The sequence below is a fragment of the Buteo buteo genome, chromosome 25 (assembly GCF_964188355.1).
Source record: "Buteo buteo chromosome 25, bButBut1.hap1.1, whole genome shotgun sequence".
Lineage (NCBI taxonomy): Eukaryota > Metazoa > Chordata > Aves > Accipitriformes > Accipitridae > Buteo > Buteo buteo.
This window is the reverse complement of record NC_134195.1, coordinates 17,470,021-17,496,767: the sequence shown is the minus strand read 5'-3', so window position 1 is coordinate 17,496,767 and position 26,747 is coordinate 17,470,021. Positions and strand designations below refer to the sequence as shown.

Here is a 26,747-nt window from a genome sequence, read left to right as displayed (position 1 = left end):
AGAAACTCAGAGGATCCCTAGGCTCCAGCCTCCCAGCTGGGGTTGTCAGACCATTCTTTCCTCCCCTTCCACTCAACCTCCCTGACCCAACTGCCTCTACTGTTCCCCTTTCTCATCCCTCAGAGCACAGTCTTCAGACCAATGTCACCATGGGCAGCTTTGCTTCCCTGACTTTTGCTGCTCTGGCCTTGGGTTATTTTATTTAAAACTGATAATGTATCTGTAACTTTTTTTTAAAATGATCTTCGCATAATTTTGAATTAGGGCTTACCTAATTAAGAGCTTACCCTTAAGCAGATAACCTCGCAAAAATCTATCAGTATCTAGAGAGAAATCGAATGCATACTAAAAAGGGAAAACAGCTTCTCCGGTTTACTACTAAATAGAGATTTATCAACACAAATTGTTTAAAACAGAATCACTGCACTATGATTAATAGTTTGATGTATAGCTAGAGTTGTTTAAAAGAATGAAATGAACAAAAATATTGGACTGACATTGTACAATCTGGAAAGGTTTGAATCAATGTTTTGGGAAAACATGGCTGGAAAGACCTCCTGGCGTATCAGATACCAACTTTAGCCTTAGTCATATTTTATCACAGCTGAACTTTTGGCTCAAAAAAATAAAGAATTTTTTAAAAAAAAAAATCATGAAACTGGCGGTGTAAAATGAGGTTACTGTGCTAAAAGCTAAAGTAATATATTTTTAAAACATGGGATTAATTTACATTTAAGGTCGAATCTTGAAGCAAATTCAAGTCAAATCTTGAAGCCTCAAATGACCAAAGATATTATCTGTATTCATGGAATGGAATCACATAAGTAACAAGGAAGGAGAGATGGTTTCATTTAAGGCCAAATTACAAATGTTTATTCAAAAAGATGCACTATACCCTTCTTTTGTGTCAGTAAAAGGATTATTATTTTTGCTAGATGATGCTCAATTTTTAATATAGAGGAAAAGACTCATCTCAATGTCAGAATGTATTCATGTCAAATCTTTTTTGGAACAACGTTCACAACTTGAAAGCTCAAAGGACAAATAAGCATATTTTCTGCATTTCATTTCTCTACAGACATAAGAAAATATTCTAATATTAAGCAAGTATTTAACATTGAACTTATTAATATTAAGGCAAGATGATTAACATGCTTAAAGTCTAGTTTGAGTTATATGGGCCACATGATTCAATTCCTGTATAAAAGCCAGCAGCTACACTTGAATTACACCAAGAATTCTCCAAACTAATTTTGTTTTGCTATCAATGTTGAACAGAAGAGGCAGGAACAGCAGCAGCATCCTTAAGCGAAAATACCAAAAGCAGCATTTGACTGCTCAGGATGTATTTACATACTGTTTTGAAGCAAGCCCTTGCTATACCTTGATCTGGAACAGTATTTCTGACCTAGCAGTCCAGAAATTGCCATTAACTAGTATGGCAGGACTACTTCTTAAGACAGACTGCTGTTTTTCTAATCTTGTCAACTACACTTAATGGGACACAGTCTGAACACGCATTTTTAGATCAACCAGCTAGAACGCAAGTTTGCTTTAATGCCTTTTGCAACTGCAAAAGGAAGAATTGGTCGGTAAAGGCAAAAGTACACTAAGCAGCTGTAAAATATTACAGTAAACAAATTGCAAGTGTCACATTTTTCACGTTACACATTTTTCATAATTGCCTATCTAGACAGAAGCTATGATATGTGTGATATAATATTTATGTATATAATTAAAAGATCACAGACAATTATTATATAGTGTAAATAGTTCAGCATAAAAGTATTGTTTCATTTGCAAGCCAGTTCCAGTTCCGTGGGGGAATAAGGTACGCGATGTAGCCAATCTATTAAGGAGGCTCTCAAACAGTAACCTAAAGGGAAGCTTTAACTGTTTTTTTTTCCTAGTATCTACCATGAAGCTAACCTCAGGTTTTGCTTGGCACTTTATGTTTCAACGAAGAGAGAAAATGCCTAGCCAGTGTCTTGGACTCACTGGAATCAGTAAGCAAGGTGCCAGTGGACTCAGACCAGCTATTACCAATAAGGATGAATATAGATCACTACAGTACAAACTCTTCAAAAAATGGTATCGTTGCCTTTTTGTTTATGAAGAATTCTGAGTCAGACTGGCATCTTTCCTGTGTTGTGGAGAATCAAAAATAGCTTATATTTTTTTACATTAGTTTTACAATGTTGAATGCAATAATTCTTTAAATATACAAACTAAAAAAAAAAAAAAAGGTTTTTTTTCTATTTTCTATCAAAGAATGTAAAAACGATTAAGATGAATCATTATATCATTTTCCATTTCCTTGATCATACAATCATGCTATAGCAGGTGGCACCCATGATTGATTATTCTGTTTATTAGGACTGGAAGCAGGCTAGATAAAAGGGAAATTAATTTGTGCATGTATCAGTTGAACTAAGCTTATTTAAATTGATTTAAGTTGACGATAAACACAATTCATGTGACAAAGACTTGGGATGCTTACTAATTTATGTTGTAGCTCAGAGAGTAACCAATAAAAAAAGTTAACCATCTCAGATAAAACAAAAATTACAAACCCACTTTGTTCCCCATATATTTTCTGTGTAGGTAACAGCCGTATTAACCCAATCTCCTGAAACATTTACTAGAAGATACAGCACTATACAACCCTAGGAAGCCATCTCACGTGTGAAGGTCTGAACACAATATGGATTATTCAAATGGAACGGGCTTTGCTCAAGTCAATACAAATACTATTTTGAGACATACTGCACAAATGGTTGCACTGATGTAAAACTGGGTGCACTGCAGCCGTTTGCCTCTGCTCCATAACTGCAGTTTACTGTCCCTCACAGCTGAACCAGAGCAAAAGACTGTCTGATCTCTCCTTGCATTCTTTAAAGTTTGAACATCCCGGTACGTTTTATCAGACTTCAAGAGCTGGCTGGAAACGGACTTTGTGCTGAAACAGTCAGGGACACTCAAGTGTGCGCTCTTTCAGTTCAGTTGCGGGCTCTGTAATAGCTTAAATCACCACAGCTTTTTCTGTGGTGATCATTCACTCTCCAACTATACCATTACCACAACTTTACTAAGTCAGTATAAGCACATTTATGAAAGAAAAGCTTGGGCCAAGGTACTCCATTGCAAAACCAACTGTACACCTGTGACCTTGGTGTATAAGTAAAAATGTAGTATCAGTGATAACATGCTTGTAATCCCATTTTGATTAATTATATGTGAAATCTCATCAGTTCACACTGAAAAACTAGACTTAACTCTCACTACTATAGATAAGTAAACTTTTGAGAAAAAATAATAATTTTATTTCTTTTCGTTCAGAGTCAAGATTAGACAGTAAAATATCATGTGAAAATACTCACAGGCTGCCTGAAGACGAAAATTCTTGTGAAATTAACTGACGTTTTTGGGCCCAAATCTTTAGCATGTAGTATCTATGTAACAGTATGCTTATCCATGAATTATATTCATGTTCCGTTAAATCAAAGCAGTTCAGGTATGAACAGCTCATACAAAAACATAAATAGCGATACAGATTCTATACATCTCCAAGGCTTAATTTAGAAAGAAACAATTTATTGAAAGAACAATTATATTACACATTCTGTTTCTGTGTGGGATGACTGCATGAGACGTTCAGATATTTAGGAGTATGTTTAACTAGACTGCCTGTAGTAATTCCATTTCTACAGCATAATGTGATGAAAGAATTCAGTTTAAAACAAAAGCATCAACTGAACCAACCTTTAAAAAGCAGAAAATCCTATTCTTCTTCAGAGGAACACTGTCCTAATTCTGTTTGGGAAGCAGCATATTTATTGCACATAGTCCCTCGTTATAGGTAGTTTGCAGAAGACACTATGTCTCTGGAATGTCCTACACACACAGTGTTTGCGTGGTACATGTATGAGGACATACCTGAGTTTTCCAAGAGTGCTGCAGCATAAGCTGAATTCACTGACCTGGGCAAATTTCTGCAGTTCTGCCCAGGTTAAGCAGATTTCAGGTGGATGAAGAACTGTTTGCCTGCGTGAAGTTTGTGCTGAACAAACTCACAGGAGCAGTTTTGTGCAATGCAAAGCTCTACTCTTACCTACCCTGTGGCAGGGTGGTATGCTCATGGAGGTATGCACTTTCACTTAATCTGGCTCTCCAGGTAAGCTAATTATACATTTAACAATTACAACAAAAATTGTCTTTCTCCAGTCTGCATATCTATTACTAGCACGTTCAAGTGACTGGCATGGTGAATGTGGTATCGTAATGTGCTGTACAATCAAAGGAGAGAGAGTACAGGATTGTCACAGCCCAGTCCTAAAAGGTCAGACTTAAATAATAAATAATCACCAGCTTAGTTTAAAATACAAGGGATAATGCATTTTACCATCTTATTTTGGAATGCCAGCATCCTCAAGCCTCTCCTCACTATCATCGAAAACATTCCTTGGAACCATAGGTATGTTAAAGAAAAAACTTTTAAAAAATAATTCTAAAAAAAGAGCAATAATCTTATTCCATTAGCAGTAGTTTAAAACACTACCAGGTAAAAGGAAGGCTTGAAGCAAGTATCTTAGAAGTTGGCTGTGACTGGAACAGTAGTTTCCTCATCTCTCCAGCATAATGTAAAGGCATAAAAATTGTTACCCAATAGACAAGTTTATGTTCTAGCTAGATACACTTTCTTCTGACTTGGCTGAAAGGTCAAAAAATACTGATAAAGTAAGTAGTATTTCATGAATAAAACCAAAGTTCAGTTAACTATGATTCACCAAGTAGCAAGAGAAGTATCAGCGAATATATAAATAAAACTCTGCTTTAGCCTTGAAACAGCTGCAAATTTAAAGAACATTTATTTTTATGTTATTTTAAAATATGCCTATTTTAAAAAATATTATGACAACAGTTCACTATTTTTCAGTGAACAGACACAATGCCATGTGACTTTTAAGAATAACTACACGCTATGAATAATGAATGCTGAGTAGTCAGAGGGAATAGTTCCTGTGTAGGCCCACAGGTGCCATATTATTTGTTGACAATACTTGAAAAACAATTTTAGAAATCAAAATCAATACAGAGTTTATTAACTAAACCCAAGAATTATAAAGGTTCTTGTTTAAAAGTAGTTTGATTTTTCTAGTTCATAAATCAAACTGACCAACAAAATGATTTGGTGGGATCTAGTGCCAACAGCATCTGTTGTTACCATACAGAAAGTTTCTCTCTCTGCCTGTGCAATACCATTCATAAAGTTCTAAATAATTTTTTTTTAAAAAAACAACATTAAAAATCACTAATCATAAACAAATTATATAAGTTGTTAAGGAACAAGCATGCACAGGTGTATTATACTACTTTTCAAACTCATGCACTTGCAAGTCAACTCTTTGATGATATTTTCTTTTACTTTCCTTGTACAAAATTCAGTGTTGTTCTTACGCAAAAAGAAGACGCACATTTCATCAAAACCAACCATCTTAATGTTGACCTACTGTCATGGTTTAAGCCCAGCTAGTAACAAAGCACCACGAAGCCGCTCACTCACTCACTCCTTCCCGGCACCCGTGGGATGAGGAGGAGAAAATATAAAGAAAGGCTCATGGGTTGAGATAAGAACAGGGAGGGATCACTCCCCACTTATGGGCACGGGCAAAAGACAGGCTCAACTTGGGGAAGAAACAACATCAATTTAATTTACTACCAATTAAATCAAAACAAAGGATAATGGGAAGTAAAACCGAATCTTAGAACACCTTCCCCCCATCCCTCCCTCCTTCCCAGCTCGACTCCACTACCAGTTCTCTCTCCCTCCTCCCTCCTCCAACGTGGGTCCCTTATGCGGGCTGCAGTTCCTCACAAAATTCCCTGCCGTGGGCCCTTGCCCCGGGCTGCAGTCCTTCAGTTCCGGGCTGCAGTCCTTCAGTCCCAGCCTGCTCCAGCGCCGGCTTCCCCACAGAGTGGCGGCCATCTTGGGCGGCCTCCGCTCCCTTCCACGGGCTGGGGCGGACAGCCTGCGGGGGCATCCCCTCCTCCCCTCCTTCCTCCCTGGCCTCGGTACCCACAGAGGGGTTCCTCTCCCGTTCCAATCCCCCACTCCCTGCAGGTTTCCCCTCTGAAATCTGCTCTCCCACCGGTGTTTCCACTGTCCCTGAGGGGCTCGGCCTGGGCCAAAGGCGGGTCCGGCTTGGAGCCGGGGGAGCTTCCAGCAGCTTCTCACAGGAGCCGGCCCTGCCGACCCTCACCCCATACCAAAACCTCGCCACACAAACCCAAAACACCCAGATGTGATGAAACATTCTTCTCGGTCACACCAAATGAATGCTTCTGAAATGTTTCTGAAAAAATACTGTTCTGGAAATATTCTTCAAAAAGAATACTGAACATTTTCGTATGTTAATCTGTGCCTGTGCACTTCTACCAAAAATAGTCACAACTTGCACTATCACATTTCATTTGCAACATTCTCAAACCGCACCCATTCCAAGCTCCTTGAACAACAGAAACTTGTTCAGCATATCAGCTGGTATGTTTAAAATACCTTTCACTTACACCCTATCGATCTCATTCTTAAATTCAAAGTAACCAATTCATACATCTAACTAGTAAAGGGTGATCTGTTTTTTCCTAGGTATCATGTGCATACTCCTACTGTTTCTAACTGAACTCCCCCAACTCTTCATGTTTCCACATCTAATTTTGCCTCATCTCTCTGTTTCATCTTGGTTTTTACACTCTAAGGTTTTCTAGTCAAGATACTACAATTCCCTATGCATTCATACAACATATCACACATGATCTTGACATAGTTAGCCTCTAGTCACCGTCACCCCCATCATATGAACAATAAACAATGATAACAGTAAGAATTCCTGGGACAAAATTAACATGACTGTATGCTGTTAAAACATATTTTTCTTAGTCTTGATAGTGATTTTGGCCATGATTTTCAAAAGCCAGTACTCACTTGGGGCAATAATTTAGGTGCCTACCTAGTAGAAAGTACTAAAGTGGTCTGACACTCATCATGTAAAAATTGTTGCCCTAGCTCAGGCAACTAAACTAGTAAAACAGAGGACCGAAGCAATTTTGGTGGTCCATTCCCAGGCACAAGGGAAGATCCACTAAAAACGATTACTAACTTTGTAAAATCTTCATGTTTTTCTCTGCTTTTGGGTTTCCTCTGACTGGTCCAGATAAGTGATCATTACAGAACCGCACGAGCAGATTTACACCGCTGCTCCTAACAACTCTCCAAAATCCAACAATGAGTTTCTACAACATTTAATGCCAGGAAGTTACATGAAATTTTCCTAGAGCTTCTTTCTTTGAAACCTGACATTTTCTACCTGTATTGGCTCTGTCTTCACCCTAGACTGGTTAGAGACATTCTCTTGCGCAGAGGAAAAGTCCCAGTGTTACTATGAGATGGAAAAGTGCTAAAACATGTACCGTCACTCCCCGTTACAAAATCTCTGGCTAGCATAAGGCCAGCTGTATGTTTCAGAAGGAAAATGTGAAAAAGATCCTGGAGATCTGCCTGATCTTCAGAGTGACAGAAAGTAAAAAGACTGATTATCAATTATTGGCTACATATCTGTGAAAAGTTGAGAGGTTCTGGCCTTCCGAACAGCAACTTGCATCCATGGCGAGAAGGAGCCCTATATTTAGGGAATAAGCTTCATCTCAACAACACGTAGTTACTCTCTTCAGATAACGACAATCTAGGGCAGGCAAAAAGCTTCTCAAGCTAATGGGGAGGCATTACAGAAACAGATGCAATACAAACTCAACCCTACATATGGATACCTGAGTGAAGAGAGGAATCAGAAGCTAAGGAAACAGGCAAGAGAGGCCATAAAGTCTTGTTTAGGAGGAGATGTTCTGTAGAGTTGCTATCACTTTAAACTGCTGGGGAGATCTCCACTATTAAAACATTAAAATCAGTACTTCTAACTTTTCAGGAACAGAGAGCCAGAGAAAAAGAAATAGAAGATGGTACTCTACATTACTGGCACCATTATCTCTCAGAGTTACTGATAAGGCAGGGGTAAAAGCTCTTGAATTCATATAGACAATATGCTAGCAGATCCCAGGAGGATATACTGTTGGTAATACAAGATAAAGCAAACCAGCAAACCGTATCAGAGAACTGGATGATCTGCTCCTTAAGTATGTATTTGTAAAACATGAAAAGAACTATGAAGGATGTCCACCTGAGAGATTTAAGGAGAAATGCCATGCAGTCAGCAGTAACACATCAGGTGCTCCCTAATTTTATTCCTACAGTACCTTTTCAAATACCAGAAGATTAGTTACACTCTGGGCCTGCGCATTCAATATGTAAAGTTTAGTTACTCACAAGCATGGAAGTTCATTGGCCCAGTAAACTAGAGGAAAATTCTGCATTTGCGAGAAAGTACAGAGATGAAAATGTGAAAGGACTCTCCCTACCCCACTGCTACCAGGGACCAAAGGCCACTATTAAATAGTCCAAAAAAGGCAACCTGTGACAAAAAATCATACTCTAATTCTGGCTTAAGGGTGTAATTAAATTGAAATGTACATTTACACATTTAAAAAAAACACCTCAGCTAGAAATTACTTCAAATAGGAAATTTTGGGCTAAAGAAAATAGACAAGAAAGCAGAGGGCCTCCAAGTTCTGATTCATGTTCTAAAAGAATACAAACATGCTATGCTAAGAAACCCAAACAACCAACATGTATTTTCTTCTCTGTAAGTAGAAAAAAAGCATTTTTACAGATAAGGAGGCCATTAGTAACCAAAATGAATGTTAAAAGACAACTTTAAATTAGCACACCCAGATAATTTGTGCCTTAGAGTCCTAAAAGTGTTTGCAAGAGTAGCATTTCAATGATGCTAATTTTCAATACATTTTGGAACACCAGAGAAATTCACTAACACTGCTAGCATTTTCTGCCAATATTTGAAGATGGTTAGCGGTACGATCTCAGTAATTATAGAGCTCTAAGCCATTATTAATCTCAGGCAAAATAACCAGCAAACTGATAAAGGATAAATTCACTGGGAAATGACACGAATAAAACTGGATGCCAGTCAACACCACTTTATAGAACCTTGGTGGTAAAACAGTAAGTTTGATTTAATCATCTGATAAAGTTACGAACTGTGGTCAATAGAAGTTACTCCGTAAATGAAACATGCAGACTTTTGAACAGCAGTTAGCTTACAGCCACACAACATTCAGAGTAAGAAATTATTATCACTATCGTCAAATGTGATTAAGATATAGATATAAAACAGTAGCTGTTAACAGGAGATAATAATTGAAGAAGAGTGCTCTACATTACTCCAATAAAATCATCCAGTATTAGCTCCACATTATCTAAGAGTATCATCAATGATACAAAAGTAAATATTGTTGATAGCAGTTATGGCACAAAAAATGTCAGATTGGTTAACAAAAGTAGCAGAGTGGTTATTCAGAGTAATACGGATTGCTTTGTAAGATGGGACAGTGTATTACAGCCAAGTGGACTTACGTAGCAAGAAACAAAGAAAGAATGCATGTAATAGCCAGAAAACGGTGCATAGAAACCAAGGACCTAGAAAATAAATACCATCTTCATGGTACAGAAACAATTCAATACAAATACCAGTGAAACCTTACAACAAAAAGGAGTAATAAAACCCCCGCACATGTAAATGCAAAAGACCAGAGATACTACTCTCATTCACAGCATTAATGATAGCAAAATAGTCAATACAGCTGTATAGCCCTTGCATTGTTTTCCCAAGATGGCAAAGATCTTGGTTTTGCTTGATGTTTTCTCCATAATTCACCAAAAAAGGGGAAGATCTCTGTACCTCCTTAAGATGTTCACCAGAATGCCCCACATGCTGTTATTAGCACAGCAAGGGATTTAGAAAGTTGTGTGAGAAGAGCACAGCAGCAATTCAAACAGGTTGCAGAGTACCAATGAATGTTACATGAACACAGAAACAGTCTCTCGTCTATTCCAGGAGGGTAAGAGAGCTCAGGCCTAATGTTAGTGACCGAGCAGTACTGACAGTGGTGTAGGTACAGGGGTAACACAGATCTTACCACTGATGGTTTTTGGGGTTATTTCCTACCATCGCAATTACTTAACACCGAAGCCACTTAAAGAATTGTACAGTACTTCTTTGCTTTGCTACATGGTGGCTCTTCAAGCTGTAGCTTAAAAAACAACCCTGAGTAAATGTAGTCTTCTTGTCAAATATCTCTATTTGAGAGTCCTGGACTGCCATAGCCTTAAACGACAGCACTGGTAGAAGTACATCATCATGTATATACACAGGAACTAACTACATGCGTGGCTTCACCATGGAAAAACCTGAAAGGCAGTTGGATAGGAAACCACATACCCGAAGTAAGCTCTTGTTTGGTGATTACTTTTGGCTTACCTGGTCGTGAGACCCTTGAGCTGCTGAATGCTGCTCCTCGCAGGCTGCTGTCAAGAGTCTGGGGGTTGGAGTTACCATGGAGATCACCGCATCTGACAGCTGAGAGGGCTGCAATGAGAGACAGAGGTACCCATTAAGCCAGTTTCCATCACCTCATCAAAACACGAGCATTTGACTCCTTTTGCTTTGGGCGTTCGCCAAGGTACTAGCTCCCAATTAGGAGCTTTGGCAGAATCGTAAGAGGAAAAAACCCAACACTCACCACAGAAAGAGTTAGAGAGGCAAGGGCAAGCCCCAGCGACTTACAGCATTTGAGTGCTTTGCAAAGCTGTGCACTTTTCCAGGAACCTGGAAGAATCCTAATACACCCTGAGCTTGGCTCAACAATTTTCAGCCTCTTTGGTCAAGTATAACATCAGCAAGCAATTCATCCAGAACCGCCGCTGAGCACAGGGCTGAAACGCCAGCGTGCTGCCTCAGAACAGCGGGGGACACACAGCAGTGCTCCCTGAGAAAGCTTCCAGTGGGAATTGATTGAGCGTCACTTCTGTGCAAAAAGAAGTAGGCCAAAGAAATCACCTTCCTGTATGTTTTTGGGGGAGAGTCTAAAGGAAAGCATTTATGAAAATCAAACATTAAAGATAGCCTGGCATTCTTCTGCAATAATAAACCTATTTGCAGACTTTTCCATGCCTGCCATCGAGCATGAAGAGTAAAGCCTTATTTTGTATTTCCTCTGCCATTCGACCGGCATGTATCTTGACTAGTTTCCTACTCCTGCATTTCAAGCCTTAAGTCTTATGCTTAGTTTTTTGTCTATATAATCTAATAATTAAATTCCATAAAGTGAAATGAGATATTCATTGGAGACTTTTTAAATTAATTATACTCTTCCACACAAATGTCCAATAGCTTTTAAAACCATACATTAAGGATCATTTTATGATATAATCAATTTAATAAATAACATATTTAAACACATCATCGGAAGAAGCTTTCATAAATGCAGCTCTAATTCTCGGTCTGCAGTTCTACAACATGTTCTCATTTACATCACTGTGAGACAAGTACACCATCTAACCAAATACAACTACTCACCTGAGAAAGACTTATACCTATTCTAATCAGATGTGAATGACTATACGAGGGACATGAAATGACTATTTAAGCATCACAAAGTATTAACAATACATCAGCTAGGAGTCCATAGTTTTTCTGAGTTTGTCTACTGAATGTGTATGAACCTCCATCTACCTGGCTACCTATATAATTACCTATCTAAATCTCAGATGGCATTCTGAGATGACTGTTGTAATCCCTCCCTTATCTTCGAATTGTCTCCCATCTCATCTCTCTGTGGAGCATGTTATGTTTATGCAAAATATAATATACTCAAGAAGCGTAACTCTGTGTAAATATAAAATCTGAAAATCTAAGCAACAATTAGAGGATTTTTCTGTTACAACTTCTCCGCATCTTATGGGAAGATTGTTAAGAATATTATTATATTAAAATTATCTCTATTCAATACTCTCACATTACGCTATGCAACAGCAACTAACACCTACTGAGGCTGCTCTGATGACAAACACCAGGAAAATAACTGGCCCATCTGTGCTGAAGGCTTCTGCAAGATTCATGGAGTTTAAAGGACACTGTAGAATACCAGATACTCATATTGTAGCACTGTAGATGGAAGTATTGTTATTGAAGAAATTGTATTAATTCTCTGTCATAATTATACTCATAAATTGGTTGGACCATGTTTTCATTTGCTCTGTTTACAAATCTTATATACTGGATCACTGGTCGCTTTTATCAGTGACAGGATCACTTAAAGGCCATTCATCTTCCCACGTTGCTACAGAGCAGGCAGAAGGTATCCATACAGGCAGCACTGGTAACACAGGCTGGAAGAGCTAATCAAATCCTACAGTAACACTGGCTTTGGTTACCTTGCCAGACAATGTTTTGGTAAAAATGTTCATACTGGTTATCTGCTGAAAATTTTTTGTGTGAAGACTAAAGCCAAGGAAATAAATTATTTTCAAGAATGAAGCAGAGAGACAAATTAGAGATTAAAACATATGATTTCTTTATTATTATTTTATTAGCCATAACTGCCAGTGACACTTAAAAGTAACATAAATATCCCCTACAACTGAGTGAGACCATACATGTGGATGGTTGTAATAATTTGTCATGCTAGCAGATGCCCCTACCCATAAGGCTTTACTCAACAATAAGAGAGTTTTAAAATCTAGACTCATACAGAAGTAAGTGCTAATATAAGCTTTGAAATAAACAGTATGCAAAGACAGAAATGTTTTTTAAACTTTCATTGGTAATATTAATATTACAACCTATCACTACTTACAATAAAATTAGTCTCCACAATTTAGAAAGAAACTGAAAAATAAAACCACCACAGATGACAGAATACAGCTGCAAAAGTGATTACAGCACTGTAGAAAATACTTTAATATGAAATATTTGGAGAGTTCAACTTGTACGGTTTATTAAAAAAAAAAAAAGACAGATTATCTGATTACATCACCTAAGTATTTTCACGGGGAGAAAATACTAAGTACCAAGTGGCTTGTTAATCTAGCAAAGGGTATACATAAAAAACATCAGTATCTGGAAGCTGACACCAAATTCAAATGAGAAATAAAGCCCATGCTTTTCATCACCTGTGACTAAACATTAGCGCAGCTATCCAAAGGAGAATGCAGAGATTCTCCATTTGTTGATATCAAGGTTTAGTGGGACGTTCCTAGAAGATGGATTTTTGTGAAAATGTAAGTTATCCTGTAGTCATATACAAGTTACTGGGTTTCATATAGATAGGCAAGGTTTGCAATATGGAGAAAAGGAGATCAGGTGATGCAGTCATCTCTTCCTGGTCATAAATTAAGTATACTATGATCCGAAACAATTGCCTAGCTTTGTAACTAAAGCACTGGATGGTGATGAGTGCTGTGCACGCTAAGTTGCTGGTGCTAGCACATACTTAGTGACACATATGCGCATATACACACACATATAGTGAGAGAGTGGGTGTGTGTTCAGGCCGTATGTGGAGTCAGAGAATTACAACCATCCTTCCAGAGACAGGAAGACTGAATTCTGCTGTGAATAATATTCTGGCATCTAATTTAGGAAGCCTATTATTTCCTCCATGAGCTGAAAGGACTCTGTCACAGGAGAGCAGTAGCAGGAGCTCTCTTCAGAAGGGTCATTCGGGGCATCGGTGAGATGACCGAAGGCGAGCAATACGAACGCTGCTCTCTGAATCTGTGCCTCCGTTCCACAGGCGTAGAGCAATGAGTAACAGTGCTTTGTGTTAGTAACTACTTGCCAGTCCTGTCCCTGCAGGCAGTAAGCTTTCTGGGCAGAAAAAGCTTCCTACCGGGGTATTTCAGCAGGTCACACGAGCGGTTCCCCACCTCGGCTAAAATCCAGGTGCTGCTGTGGCCCTGCAGCACCATGCTTCAGCTCTCTGCCTGCCAACAGCAGCCTTACTCCGGGCACACAAGTAACACGGGCTTCTCACAAAAGCAGGAATGGGACACGAAAAGGAAGCAAGATCAAGAAATGGCCTAAACGTCACACTGAACTGCCGTCATAGTTAGCAACCTTAAAAATTTCGTCCCTTAAGCAAAGATAAGGAAGGATATTGGAAGTGTCAGTTTAGCTAGCATTAGAGCTGTTGCTACGCCCTGGGCTGCTAAGCTGCCAAGAAATGTAACCATGTTTAAATATCAACCAAAAATAATAGTTAAAAAATTTCATTAATTTTCACAAATTGTAAATCTGGTGCACTGGGTTTGACTTTGGATGCTGCACTACTTTTGGAAACACAAAAGTCAGCCAAGCAATGCAAATACGTCCATCAATCTCCTTATCTCTCAGCTACTCCATCAGACACAACCTCCATGAAGCAAAACCATGGAAAACCCTGACACCAACTCACACGAAAGCAGTCAATACAAAAAGCCCTGCTAATATCAGAAGTGCAAATTTAACTGAAGAATACTAATGTTGCCTTTCATCCCTGTCCCTACAGCGCCAGTCGGAGAGCAGCTGCCTGCCGGGACACGGCAGTGTACAAGCTCGGTGTCAGTGCCAAGCTGCGCAGCACCATTTACGTTGGAAAGTCAATAAAATGATATTTGCTTAAAGGAGGCCTGAATTTGGCGCTGCCCTTAGTAGGCCATAAACGAAATACTGCATTTGTCCACTGCTTCATATGTAGATTTCCTTTTGCAGGCACCTGCATGACTTTAGGAAGCTGAAATTGGGGGCAAGATTTATACGAGGCACTTGAAATTATCAGCTGTGCAGGTGACTAGGGGTAAGAGCACCTAAATGGTATAGTAGATTTACTCTTGATTTAAACTCAGAGTAATTAATCACATCATTTAGGAAGACGTTGTTGTAAATCCTACTTAATGCCTCTAAATAGATTTAGATGCTTTAATATTTTTCCAATCTGATTCATGTTTAAATACTATTTCTGCATAGTTCCAACTAAATCGTTTTATATCTTTTTACTAAACAACATAGATGAAGAGAAACCAAACCAGTATTCTGTCACATTTCTCTTAACACTGCTCCATAATAAAAAAACATTAATTGAGTGACTAATTTATTATCCCCCTCCATTCTGGCTTTTAAAGGCACAGGAGAGTTTAAATGATAAATAAGCCATCTTCAACAGACACTGAACTACAAAAGCGTTTTTGAAAGATTTCACTGGGAAGGAAATGCAGGATACCTAGTGCACATGAGTATTTTGCTTTCTTTCAAATTGATAAACAGCTTTAATATTTTCAAACAACCCCTGGGGGATTACACTCATAGTAAACCAGGACTATATGGAAGATTCGAACAGGACATCAATAATTATGCCACCCTTCTGCAAAAAATAACCTCAAATGTTTTTTCTAAAGCAATTCCTAAAAAGTGTATGAATCAGTGAAGAGAACATTCCAACATTTACAAAACTTCTGCTGATGTGCTGGGTTTTTAGTTTCTTTATGGATTAACATTATCTATAAATATAATGACAGCGGTATAACCACAGCTGTGGCTACCCCTGGGGCATGACCAGCAATTAGTCTGTACAAGGATCATGGATAACACTGCTGTCATGTGGATCCAAAACCAGGACCACCATTTTCGACACAACGCAACATGCTGTGTTTCTGTATCGTGTTTCCACAGCGTACGTATGCACTGGAACTGCAATCTCTGTTCAGAAAAACCCACACAATGCCTGCATATTACTGTTATTTGCCCTAAGGTCTTACAGAATAAATAAATAAATAAATACTATTTAATGGCTAGCTATGATAAAAAATTTTCTCTCTAGACACTTATGTATCTGTCTTTCTTCCATAGCCACTGCCTCTAAAGGATGTTAGAAGAGGGGTTTTTTTAATTTTAAATCTACCACAGATGAATGCTCAGATTTGACAAAGGGAACAAAGTCATGAGTCAGTCAGAAATCAGAGAGTCATCTTTGAAATAAATATTCATTATAGTACTAGTGCAAAAAGTTTTCCCATGGTAAAATCTGAGCCAAAGCAACAAAAAACCCTCAGAAATAACCCCTGCCTTCCCAGAAAAACTTAAAATACTTAGACTTGAGAGCCTCTCCCCAGAATACAGCAGTCTTTCAGGTGCAGCTCACAGACCCTGGGCTGTCACTTTGAAGCAAGTGTCTCAAGGGAACACAAAACTGCAAGTACAAATTTTTCATGTTTCATCTTAACTAACTCTCTCAAAGCTAGTGGACATCATGAAATTAAGAATTTCAGAAGCACAGTCTCATTAATTTGGCTATATTCTGCCACCCCTTTTATGCAGACTCCTTCAGAGATAAATTAACTCTTGGCTTCCTGAACAGTAACTCAATACAACCAATTGTAGAGCCAGACTGGAAGCCACAGTTACAGCACTGACTCTCAAAATCATTTACCACAGTCAACGCTTTGCCTGCACAGACGTTTCAACAGCTTTAGCTTTTTTCTGCTTCAGCTGTGTATTTCAGTGTAGTAGATATTCTCTCTGTCATGCGTAATAGTTTCGGAAACAGGAGATATATGAACTATCTACCATTATTTGACAGGCCAGTACTTTCAGCACTAATAATGAATTTATGGATAGCTCAGCTGTCAGTAACCAGGGCAGGTACCAATACTGAAAATGCTTAGTACTGTAAGAGGATTTTTTACACTACATAGATTCATGGGTGCGGTGGCCTTCAACACAGCAATTCTGATATTTTTTTTTTATCAGAAAGATATACACATATAAAATAGCACAACATTTATTTTATCAACCCTCAGGCAAACCAAATGCTGTTTTTCTCATTAACAAGTCTGGATTTAAAAAAATATACTTCTCTCTTGACAGTAACTCATGAGATTTCTGCTGAACTTTACAAAACATGAAACAAAAAGGACAGCATGTCTAGGACTGTTGTGATGGAAACATAAAGAAAAGCACTTAATTATTAAATCTGTGATACTGCAGGTAGGTGGGAAAGAATTATCCCCTTCAGAAGCACAGAACTGTAATCATCTCATTTGTCTCTATAGCTCTACCTCAGGCAAAAGCATAGAAGAAGAAACAGAAAAGAAGAAATGTAGTCTCCTCTGCATTGCCCTAACAGTCACCATTAACTGATTTAAAAGTAAGTGCAAGCTTAAAAAGAAAGCCACACAATTTAGTTCAATTCATGTAACTTTTGCCCCAAGTAAATCTTGTCATTCTAACCTAAGAAATGAACTTTCAAGTCTTTGGCCCCCAGTTGTGCAAATACTGCATTGCTTTCAGCCTGCACACCTTGAAGGTACCCAACTGCAGAGCAAGTACGTGAAAGGATTTGTTGTATCTCACATTTGGATGATGCAAAGTGTGCAGAGTTTTCTCAAGGTGCATCAGTAATGTGAATTGCAGCATGCAGCAAACACAGAGCTAGCATAATTTTCTTAAACAAGGTTTAATATGTGCAGCCAGTATCATCAGCTTTGTTTTGAATTAGCTGTAGTTTCCAAGAAATTTGAAGGTGGGATACAATGGGCACTGCAGTAATATAATCTTGATGTTGCAGAGGCATAAATAACCGTTGCAAGGTCAGGCTTTAGGAGAAATGACTACGATCAACTTACTAGGAACAGAGATGGCAGGCACTCTGGACATGCCACAAGGGATTTGGGGAGCGGCTTGTCCCCAAAGGACCTTTTGTAACTTCATCTTGGGTGGAACTTCAGCTACACAACCAGATGCGTCTATATGGTAATTAATATATTTAAATCGCATTTTCCCCTTACATTACAGCAATTGTATGAAACACTCTAGGCTAGGAGCTGCTGAATCAGGAAATGGATCAGAAGCTAACTAAAATGCCTTTCTAGTTATTGATTCCTGCTCTCTGTTTCATGTCAGCTTCCTAGAATCCATCCAACACAAGCACGAAAGGGTAATGAGTTTCTGAACACACACTCTAATAGTGCACACTGCATCAAAGCTTTCAGTAATTGCCTGGATGCTGCTTCCCAGCAGTACTAAACAACTTAAATATAATTAGCTGGAAGCCCTATGGGCTGCATTTCCCCACTGGAACACCTCTTACACTAATCCATTTATCAGGCTGACAGATGACTGAATCACTGGTACTATGGACCCATTCTACTAATAATATTTCTCAAGCCAACATTTTGGTTCGTTCCTTATCTGGTACATTTTTGTAAAGAAAAAAACCTGCATTATTTAGAGTGGGGAGAGAACCAGACATATAACACAATCATCTCTTCCCAGTACTGAACAATGTTATTTGTTTGATTAGCCCACTAAGTATAAAATGCTGGAGCTATCAGGCAGAAAATGGAAACAAAATGTATGCATTATGGAACTGTACGATGCCAAAAATAACAGGGAAACACACAAACACTGAAAGGACTTTTGGAAGTCTTCCAGCCATTCAAAAGTTTTCCAAAGTTTGGATAAGAGGATCGTTTGCGGGGTATCCTTCCTGAAGATGGCCTGACTATAGCTGTCAAGCAAAAATTTCTCCATACTATTTACTTCTTGTACATCCTTCTGAACAATAGGTGACAAAAGATATTTTAAAGCTGTTTGAATTACATACAAATAGACATGAATTGAACATCATGCTGCCACAGAACTATGCACATTGCAAGGTGCTAGAGAATTCTCACAAAAGTAAAAAAAAAAAAAAAAATTAATTTCTTAGGCAGAGTTTTCTAATGTTGTAACGAAAACTATTTCATTGTTGTATCCCTCTGGCTTTTATTTCCAGACAGGTTCCAATAAATGGACCCCTGCAGGGTCTGAAATTTTGGGGACTGCAGGCAATGTCTTCCAAAACGTGCCATGCTGTTGAAATGAAGTCATTGTAAAAATGCTAAATTCTCATCAAATTACTTTAAACAATGAAAAAAATTAATCTAGGATGTTATACTGCCGTGCTTCATTTCTAACAACTTGTGGGACAGGAAACAAAAAGGGACGAAGCTGGTAATGGCCACTGAGGAGATCTAGAAAAAGAGAGGTTTTAAAAGGTGCTCTTTTTCTAGACCCATTATACTGCAGTCAAAAATCCATATTCTGGCTTGGAATCACCAGAACCCAGCTAGAATGGTAGCATTGTTTCATCCGGTTATTTCCCCTGGATGTTGTCATCATGGACGCAGAAAATCTTGATATCACAAAGCAATAAAACAAGAACAAATGACTCCTTGTACTACTTCTACACGAGCCTAACCAATATGCTTGTTGTAAAGCTGACAGTCAACATTCATGAATTCTCTTAAAAACAGTACTGCAAGTTAAAGTTAACCCATAGCCTCATCCTTTTACGTGGAAAGACGGCCCTTAGTATGAATTCAATTCCAAAGACTGACTACAAAAGCTGTACTTAAATATTAAACTATGAAAGAGATAATTAAAATATATTCAGCAATCAGAAACTCATTTAGCTTATGAATCAAGCAGCAGCAAGATGAGGTACAGCCAGTACTACCCTGGATCAAGACCAACCATCCATCTCAGACCAGGGCCAAGGAACAGCAACTACTTGGACATTACCAGACTTGATTTTTGAAAATGCAGTCACAGGTTTTTACACTGCCTGGTAAAGTACCTAGAGGGTATTAAATACTGAGCTGTTTGAGATTTTTTCACTTGAACCCAGGAGCAGAAACCTCAGTTTCATCCCAGAGACACTGGCACTTTCACATCAGCCAGCCAACTTCCCTGTCATTCAAAGCCATCCTCTTCCTTCCCAGCTTCATCTTCTCTGTTCAGTGTATTTTCTACTTCTACAAAAGAGCAGACAGTATCCTGAGTGAGGGCTGCCCTGAACCATACGAATCTCAACACTTGTCAGTCATACTTTCACATGAAATGCCAAATTTCACACTCCTGTTTCCACAGACTGCTTTGAAAGGCAGTGGTACTGAGCAGAACAAACATCAGGTCTAATCAAAAGAACATTTTGAAGTAAAAAATATTGAAAAATCCTCTCCTGCTTTTAGCCATTTTTAATAAAACAGATCATGGTCATGAATTTCCTAAGTAAGAAACCATCTTTGCCAGGCAGGGAATGTAACATTACCTTCATTTGTATGCTTTATGAAAAAGCTTGCTTTATTGTCACGTCAGTGAAGCTGAATTTCCTGGGTATTATTTCTCATTTGAGACAATTCTTTAACTCTTGAGGTAAATAACAACTCTTTAAAGCACTTCCAAAATTATTATATAAACAGATTCTTCCCTTTATTTTAAGCCAGAGGCAAATATATGGCACCTTTGTAGATAAATAGTTGCACTTGCGTTTTTTTTAATAGAAGCAGAAGAAAAGAGTTTGAGGAGAAGAGAGGAATCATCTAAGAATAAAACTTACAGCTGGAGACATACTCCACTAACTACCATACTTTGTATGGTAGGTAGTGTATACTTGGAAGGACATGGCATGCTAAGCAGTCAGATACGGCAAAAATGCAGACAGTTTTATGAGTGTAAATAAACGGCTGTTATAAAAAGCGTGACAGAAGTGACCTAATACAGTGATCTGCAAACAGAACAGTTATTTGTAGTATCTATTTGAAAATTAGATTTTTATATTCAGTAACAACTATCTTCAGCATTAGAAAGATACTGGATTTTCTTCCAAGACAACTTCTGCGCAGTCTCCATCTTTGGACTCCTGACTGGACCAAACCCAGCAGAGTGGGGTCTAACCCCAGCGCTGGCTCTGCTTTGAGTCAGGTGTTGAGCTAGAGACCTCCTGAAGTCCCTTCCAACTTGAATTATCTTATGATACTAAAATACTAATCTCTCCCTATTAAAATTACATATGCTTGTTGTGCTATTTACATAGAAAATAAGGCGCTTAATAAGAAGTGTAAGGGCACAAACTTGTATATTGAATCCAGACATATCCAAAGTCTTAAAGGTATCGAACACGAGATACTCTTTCTGATCGTACAAAGTTTATGCTGGTTAAGCAACTATAACAAAGCTGAAGACTGATGACTAAAGACACAGAATGTTTTTGTTACACTGCAGATTACCTTCCAACATTACCTTTTCCTTTTACCTAAATTACTTGTAGAGCTATAGGAGTAAAAACTATTTATATTAAATTAAATTACAGTTTAACTATGTGAATTGTAATCTTCCCCCGATGAAAACACATGACATACAGTAATAGGTTATACCGTCTAGATATGAAAAATGCAGCTAAGAATACTGGCTAGATAAATACACTAAATGAAAAAAAGAGAAGGAACGTGCATTTATCTGCAGTAAACAGGGCTGTGAAAAACCTGAGCATTTCAAAACATGCAGACAAAAAAATCCTGCAACAAATGTTACAGAGACTCTGTGGTAAAGAGCTGGTCTGGCACCTTCTTGGTCTGAGAAACCCAATCTTTTGAGCTGGCCAGTGACTAAGGTATTTCACCACATTTGAACTTTTTAATAAAATACTATAAGAGTCAGCAGTAGAAATAAAATTCCAGGAAAAAAACTTCAAAATTATCATCGGCATGTTATGGGAAATGACTTCTCTAAATTTTGGTCCAGCTGACTGGTTAATCTGACTAACCTGATGGTTGATACTAGCTGTCTCATCATCATCTGCCGTATAGGAGTAAATGGGTATCTATACCTCTACAGTAAGACCAAATTCACCTCTTGACTAGCATATATGAGAATTTTGGCTAGTATACAGGAGAAAAGTTTGTCTGTATAACAAGATTGGGATAAATTCCTTTAATGAATTTCAATAAATAAAAAAATAGATAATGAAAGTATTACCTCTCAATATATGTGATGGATGTTCTATGCTTTAATGCAATTCTGATACCATAATTAGTATGCTCTAACCATCTTTGGTTTGTTTTATTTCATTTTTCCATCTACTTTAAGAGGTATTTTAACTAATAAAGCTCACAGATTTTTAATGACTCTCTAGTCTGTACTTTATTGAAGGGACACAGAGGGAGTAGTCAAGCTCTTAGTATTAGTAAATGGTTGTCTAAATGACTTAGCCAATACATAGTTTATATTCTCTATCTCATGGTATGTTCAGACATAGCAAAGTTCATGAAGTATATTCCAAGGCCATTATAAAAAAATCTTAATCAAGTGTCAGAACTTCACTTAAAAAAACCCCAACAAACCAAATGCAAAACCACACCAAAGCTGGAAAATTCAACTAATTAGTTAAACTTGTTAAGGAGGAAGAATGACTTTTGAAATGCAGAAAACTGCGAAGTTAAGTTTCTTTCCTTTTTCCTGAAGCTTCCTTGGCCTTGCTACTCCAGCATGAAAGCCCAAAGGTCCTGATTCTGTTGCTCCAAACATCATTTCTTGAAAGCTTGCAAAGACCAAACAGCTTAAGAGTGGAAAGGGGAAAATGCTTCTGTTAGTTCCAGCACCGTGAAGTGTCTCTCAGTGCTTAATGCTTATCTGTGCATCAATTTTATTTAATAAATTCTTGTAGCTCTGTTCAATGAATAGTAGATCTGTTTTTTCAAATGCTAAATTAAGAAATTAAGAACATCCGAAAGTCATACAGATCAGGACAATAATCCAAATTACAATGCAGACTGCTTAAGTTCATATATATACATGCATGTACCTGAAGGGGGTTGTAGTGAGGTGGGTGCTGGTCTCTTCTGTCAGGTGGCTGGAGATAGGACAAGAGGAAATGGCCTCAACTTGTGGCAGGGGAGGTTTAGATTGGATATTAGGAAAAATTTCTTTACTGAAAGGGTTGTCAGGTATTGGAAGAGGCTGCCCAGGGAAGTGGTTGAGTCACCATCCCTGGAGGTGTTGAAAAAACATGTAGACGAGGCACTTCAGAACATGGTTTAGTGGGCATGGTTGATGGTTGGACTCGAGGATCTTGAAGGTCTTTTCCGACCTAAATGATTCTATGATTCTATGTCCTAACATAACACTGCACCTTCATGTACATTTTCTAGCACTGAATTTTATGCAGCCAGTATGTGAAGTTACTTTTAGTCAGCATTAAAGGGTGATTTTTCCCAGGGTCTCAGAAGTGCAATTACCATTGACTTCAAAACAAAAGTTAAGCGGCCTGCAGTTCTGGAAACCATGTCAGTCTTTTCATCTTGGTAACTAAACTCTCCTTCTGCAATTTGAGAAAACTATGAAACGTGAGAGCAAGTATTTCCACAGAAAGATATCTGCTTTTATTTTGCTACATTAAATGAAACAGAACCTTTTTATTTCATGACTGAACATGTCAGGGATGTTCCTGCCACTTAACTTTGATTCCAATTTAAGTACATGTATATGGATGCTGCTGCCTAAAGCTGGTTCATATGAATATTCAGTCTTCATTATAATGAGTTGTTTTCTTGTATTACATTAGCAGGAAAAGAAGGACCTAATAGCAAAAGACTCACTGAAGTGGAAGAATTATAACAATGGTAGCAGCGACAAAAAAAGGATCATTAAGAGTCTTTTTGCATCTCAGTTTACAAATTTTGTTTACTTTACATCTAAGTGTTTTAGTGAGATGCAAGACATTACAGTCATTTTTTGCCCTAGCCTTTGAAATTATTTAGGAAAATTCTGAGGCATAGGCTAAGAGGCTTAGAAGCTCTGCTTAGAAATTTTGGAGGACAGGTATTAAAAAGTTCTATTTCATCAGGGTAGCTAGCAGTAAGGCTTGCCATATTCCCCATTTTATCCACTGTAGCGGGCAATTTCAGGCTGCACTCATGCTTCTTGTTCCGAGTGAAGCTTCACTGGTGTAGCCTTATTCCCTTGCTTCTCCTAATTGCTCTTCCCTTACATTCCTGCTGAACACTGCTGCCCCAACGTTATCTGTGGAATAACTGCTTATGTCAAAATGATTATGATTAGAAGAGTTCAGAGAGTTGGTGTTAAGAAGTGTTTAAACTAACCTAGATTATAGTGAACAAATCAGGTTAGGGAGTGACTACAAGATCAACTAAATCTCGTGGGAACAATACTGAACAGTTGTGAACAGTGGGGGACAGGAGCCTATTCAGCCAATTCAGCTGCTGCCAGAATAAAATGTGGGAGACACAGAGAACTACCCTCGTTCTTAGGTCTTTTTTCTTTCCTTTCCTTTTCTTTTTTCCCATTCTCTTCTCTTCCCTTCCCCTCCCTTCCCCAATATCTAAAATCCTAAAATTCTTACTCCTGATTCAGGCTGCCAAGTTTCCTCAGAACAATTACCTCTCCAGCAGTACCCGTGTTTAGATGTTTAAGGCACATCAATACAGTAGCTAAAAAAACCCACCCAAACTAAATGTGCCCCTGCCCCCCACCTCAGTAAAACAGTAATGAATTTAAACATAGTCATCTTGGCGTCCTCAATTCACCTTGTTATTGCACCTCCAGTTGCTGCAGCACAGATGGGATGCAATATCTCCCACTGTTTGGGGACTGCCCCTAAAGGTGAGCCATATGTTTTGCAATACCTAGAAACAGCAGGATAAGATAAGGAAATCTCTGCAGCCTTAAGGCAGAGCTGCTTTGATTTCACTAGTTTGTGTCCTGCCCTTATTTATTTATTTTTTTTATTGAGAGCTTTTGCAATTTAATTTATCTGGGTTAAGCCTACAGAGAAAAAAAAAATACAAATACTGTGTTTGTGTGTGTGTGCGTGTGTATAATGCCTAGGAAATCTCCTGTGTTATCTGTCTGTGTAACATTTTACCTTCCACTAGACAAATATATTTTTAAACAGTCTGGAATCAAAACAACATTCTCAGCATTCAAGACATTCTGTCATCACTGCCCATTTGTTGCCCTCTAGGTTTCTCTCAGCTGGCAAATCTCCCATTTAAGGAATTATCAGATTCATCTGCTTAGACAAGGCTGCAAAATAAAATGAAAAGCTGGATTATTCTAGAGAACTCATATTTTTCTTTCAGGGCAGAAAATCCAGCGCATGAGAGCTGAACGTTAACAGCAAATGGAACCAATCTCTCAAGACTTCACAATTCTACCTCACTATGCTCTGCAAAATCTAATTTTGACGAAGACGCCACAACATTTATTTTACATTTATCCTTTACTTCTTTAAATATGTTTATTGCCACTTATTACATTAACCTGTTTTGGAGCCCTAAATATTATGCTCTTAGGCAATGGGTTTTTTCTACCGTAGTTCTAGTAAGTATGCTGCTTGCGCATACTGCTGCTTCTACATTATTTTTCATAAAGAATTACAAATTGCTTTGCTACCATTTTCCTTACATCGTATTTTTTGCAGCGAACAAGTGTACAAAAAAAAAAAAGGAAGAAAACATATAAAAATGAATAAATTACCAGTCTTCCACAGCAAGATGGCTCAGGATTTACCTGAGTGATGGAGTAGCTTTCATGTCAGAAGCTGTACTGCAAAACCATGCTTGTGTTTCTGGGCCCACTGGCTGCAGCACCAAGATTTCTGGAGGCATACGCCATGGTTCTTAGTACTGTAATAACACTAAAACTCTACACAATACTTTCCTATCAAAGTGTGGGAACACTACTTTCTCCCCCTAGCTAGAAAGAAAACTGTGGGAAGGTCTGGAGAAGTGTTTCAACATCAGTTTTCCTTACTAAACAGCTAAAGCAGATTTCATTTTCTTGCCACAAAAACTGTCAAACTCAGGTTAGGGTTTCACGCATTGAGTGTGTATGCACATGCACGTGCATGAAGTTAAGCAGAAAATGGATGCAAGAGAAATCCTAAGTGATCCTAAAGTGATTAACATACAGCAAACCTGTTAAGGAGCCAGAACTGCTTTATGGAGACTATCGTCTTCCAGTATTGATACTAAACCACTATCTTATGCTGTTCACCCAAGTAAGAGTCTATTTCAAGGTGTTATATTGTTATAACAGAGTGATTAATCAATTTCTTTTTTAGAGCCTCCTCTGAAAGCTTAAAAATTCACGATTCACTTTTTTAGTATTCTGTAAAGCTTTCCATACTTTTTGAGTTGCATGATTACATTTATCTCTGGTTGCTAATGGTCACAATATGGAAAATGCTCCATATGAAAGTCACTGTTCCACATACACCCAATGGATCTCCTTAAACACATTGCAAATCCCAAACAAAAAGGACGGCAAGTGACAAAAGCGTTTCATTCATTCTCAAACAGGCTAACCTGAATATGCTGTTTGTGCAAAAGGTAGACAGGACCAACTTGTGAAGAAATACTGCAAATTGAACAAATAAAGTAGTGCATTATATTTGCCACATCTTAAAGTTGGAAATTAGCCCATAAACTCATTTGGATTCAGGCCCTACCGACTCAGGTTTTACAAGATAAAAACTCATGCAAGATTTGATGGATGAAATGAAGACTACCAAAAAGCATGCTGAATTTGGAAATTTGATGTGTTCATCACTAAATTTACAAGATTTTCTACTAGGTTCCAAGGGTCTTCATACTGTCTTACTTATTTAGACTGCATGTTCTAGTAATCCAGGCTTGGGCACCAAAAGATACCAAGTACTACACTTTGCCATTCTGGGCATAAAGTATTAAAAATTTATTAAAGAAATCAAACCAACTGTTTAATAAGAGTGAATCCATCATCCATAGGAATTGTCAGAGATACAGACCTACAAATACATTTTGCTTTTATCGAATGTAGCAAGATATAATAGCATACAATCTCATTAAAGAGCTAACCAATAAATAATTTTGTGCCATCCGAAATGATAGTTCATTCTAAAACCTGAAGTCATGCAGCAAAGAA

General features: G+C 38.1%; 1 protein-coding gene across 2 annotated transcripts in view; it reads right to left on the bottom strand.

The window, feature by feature from the left end:
- Nucleotides 1-26,747, bottom strand: part of TBL1X (transducin beta like 1 X-linked) — a 203,545-nt gene that overhangs the window by 84,496 nt on the left and 92,302 nt on the right. For both annotated transcript variants that reach the window (XM_075057375.1, XM_075057374.1), the window contains one exon: nt 10,446-10,553. The gene's annotated coding sequence lies outside the window, so the exon portion shown is untranslated. The remainder of the gene's footprint in view (nt 1-10,445; nt 10,554-26,747) is intronic.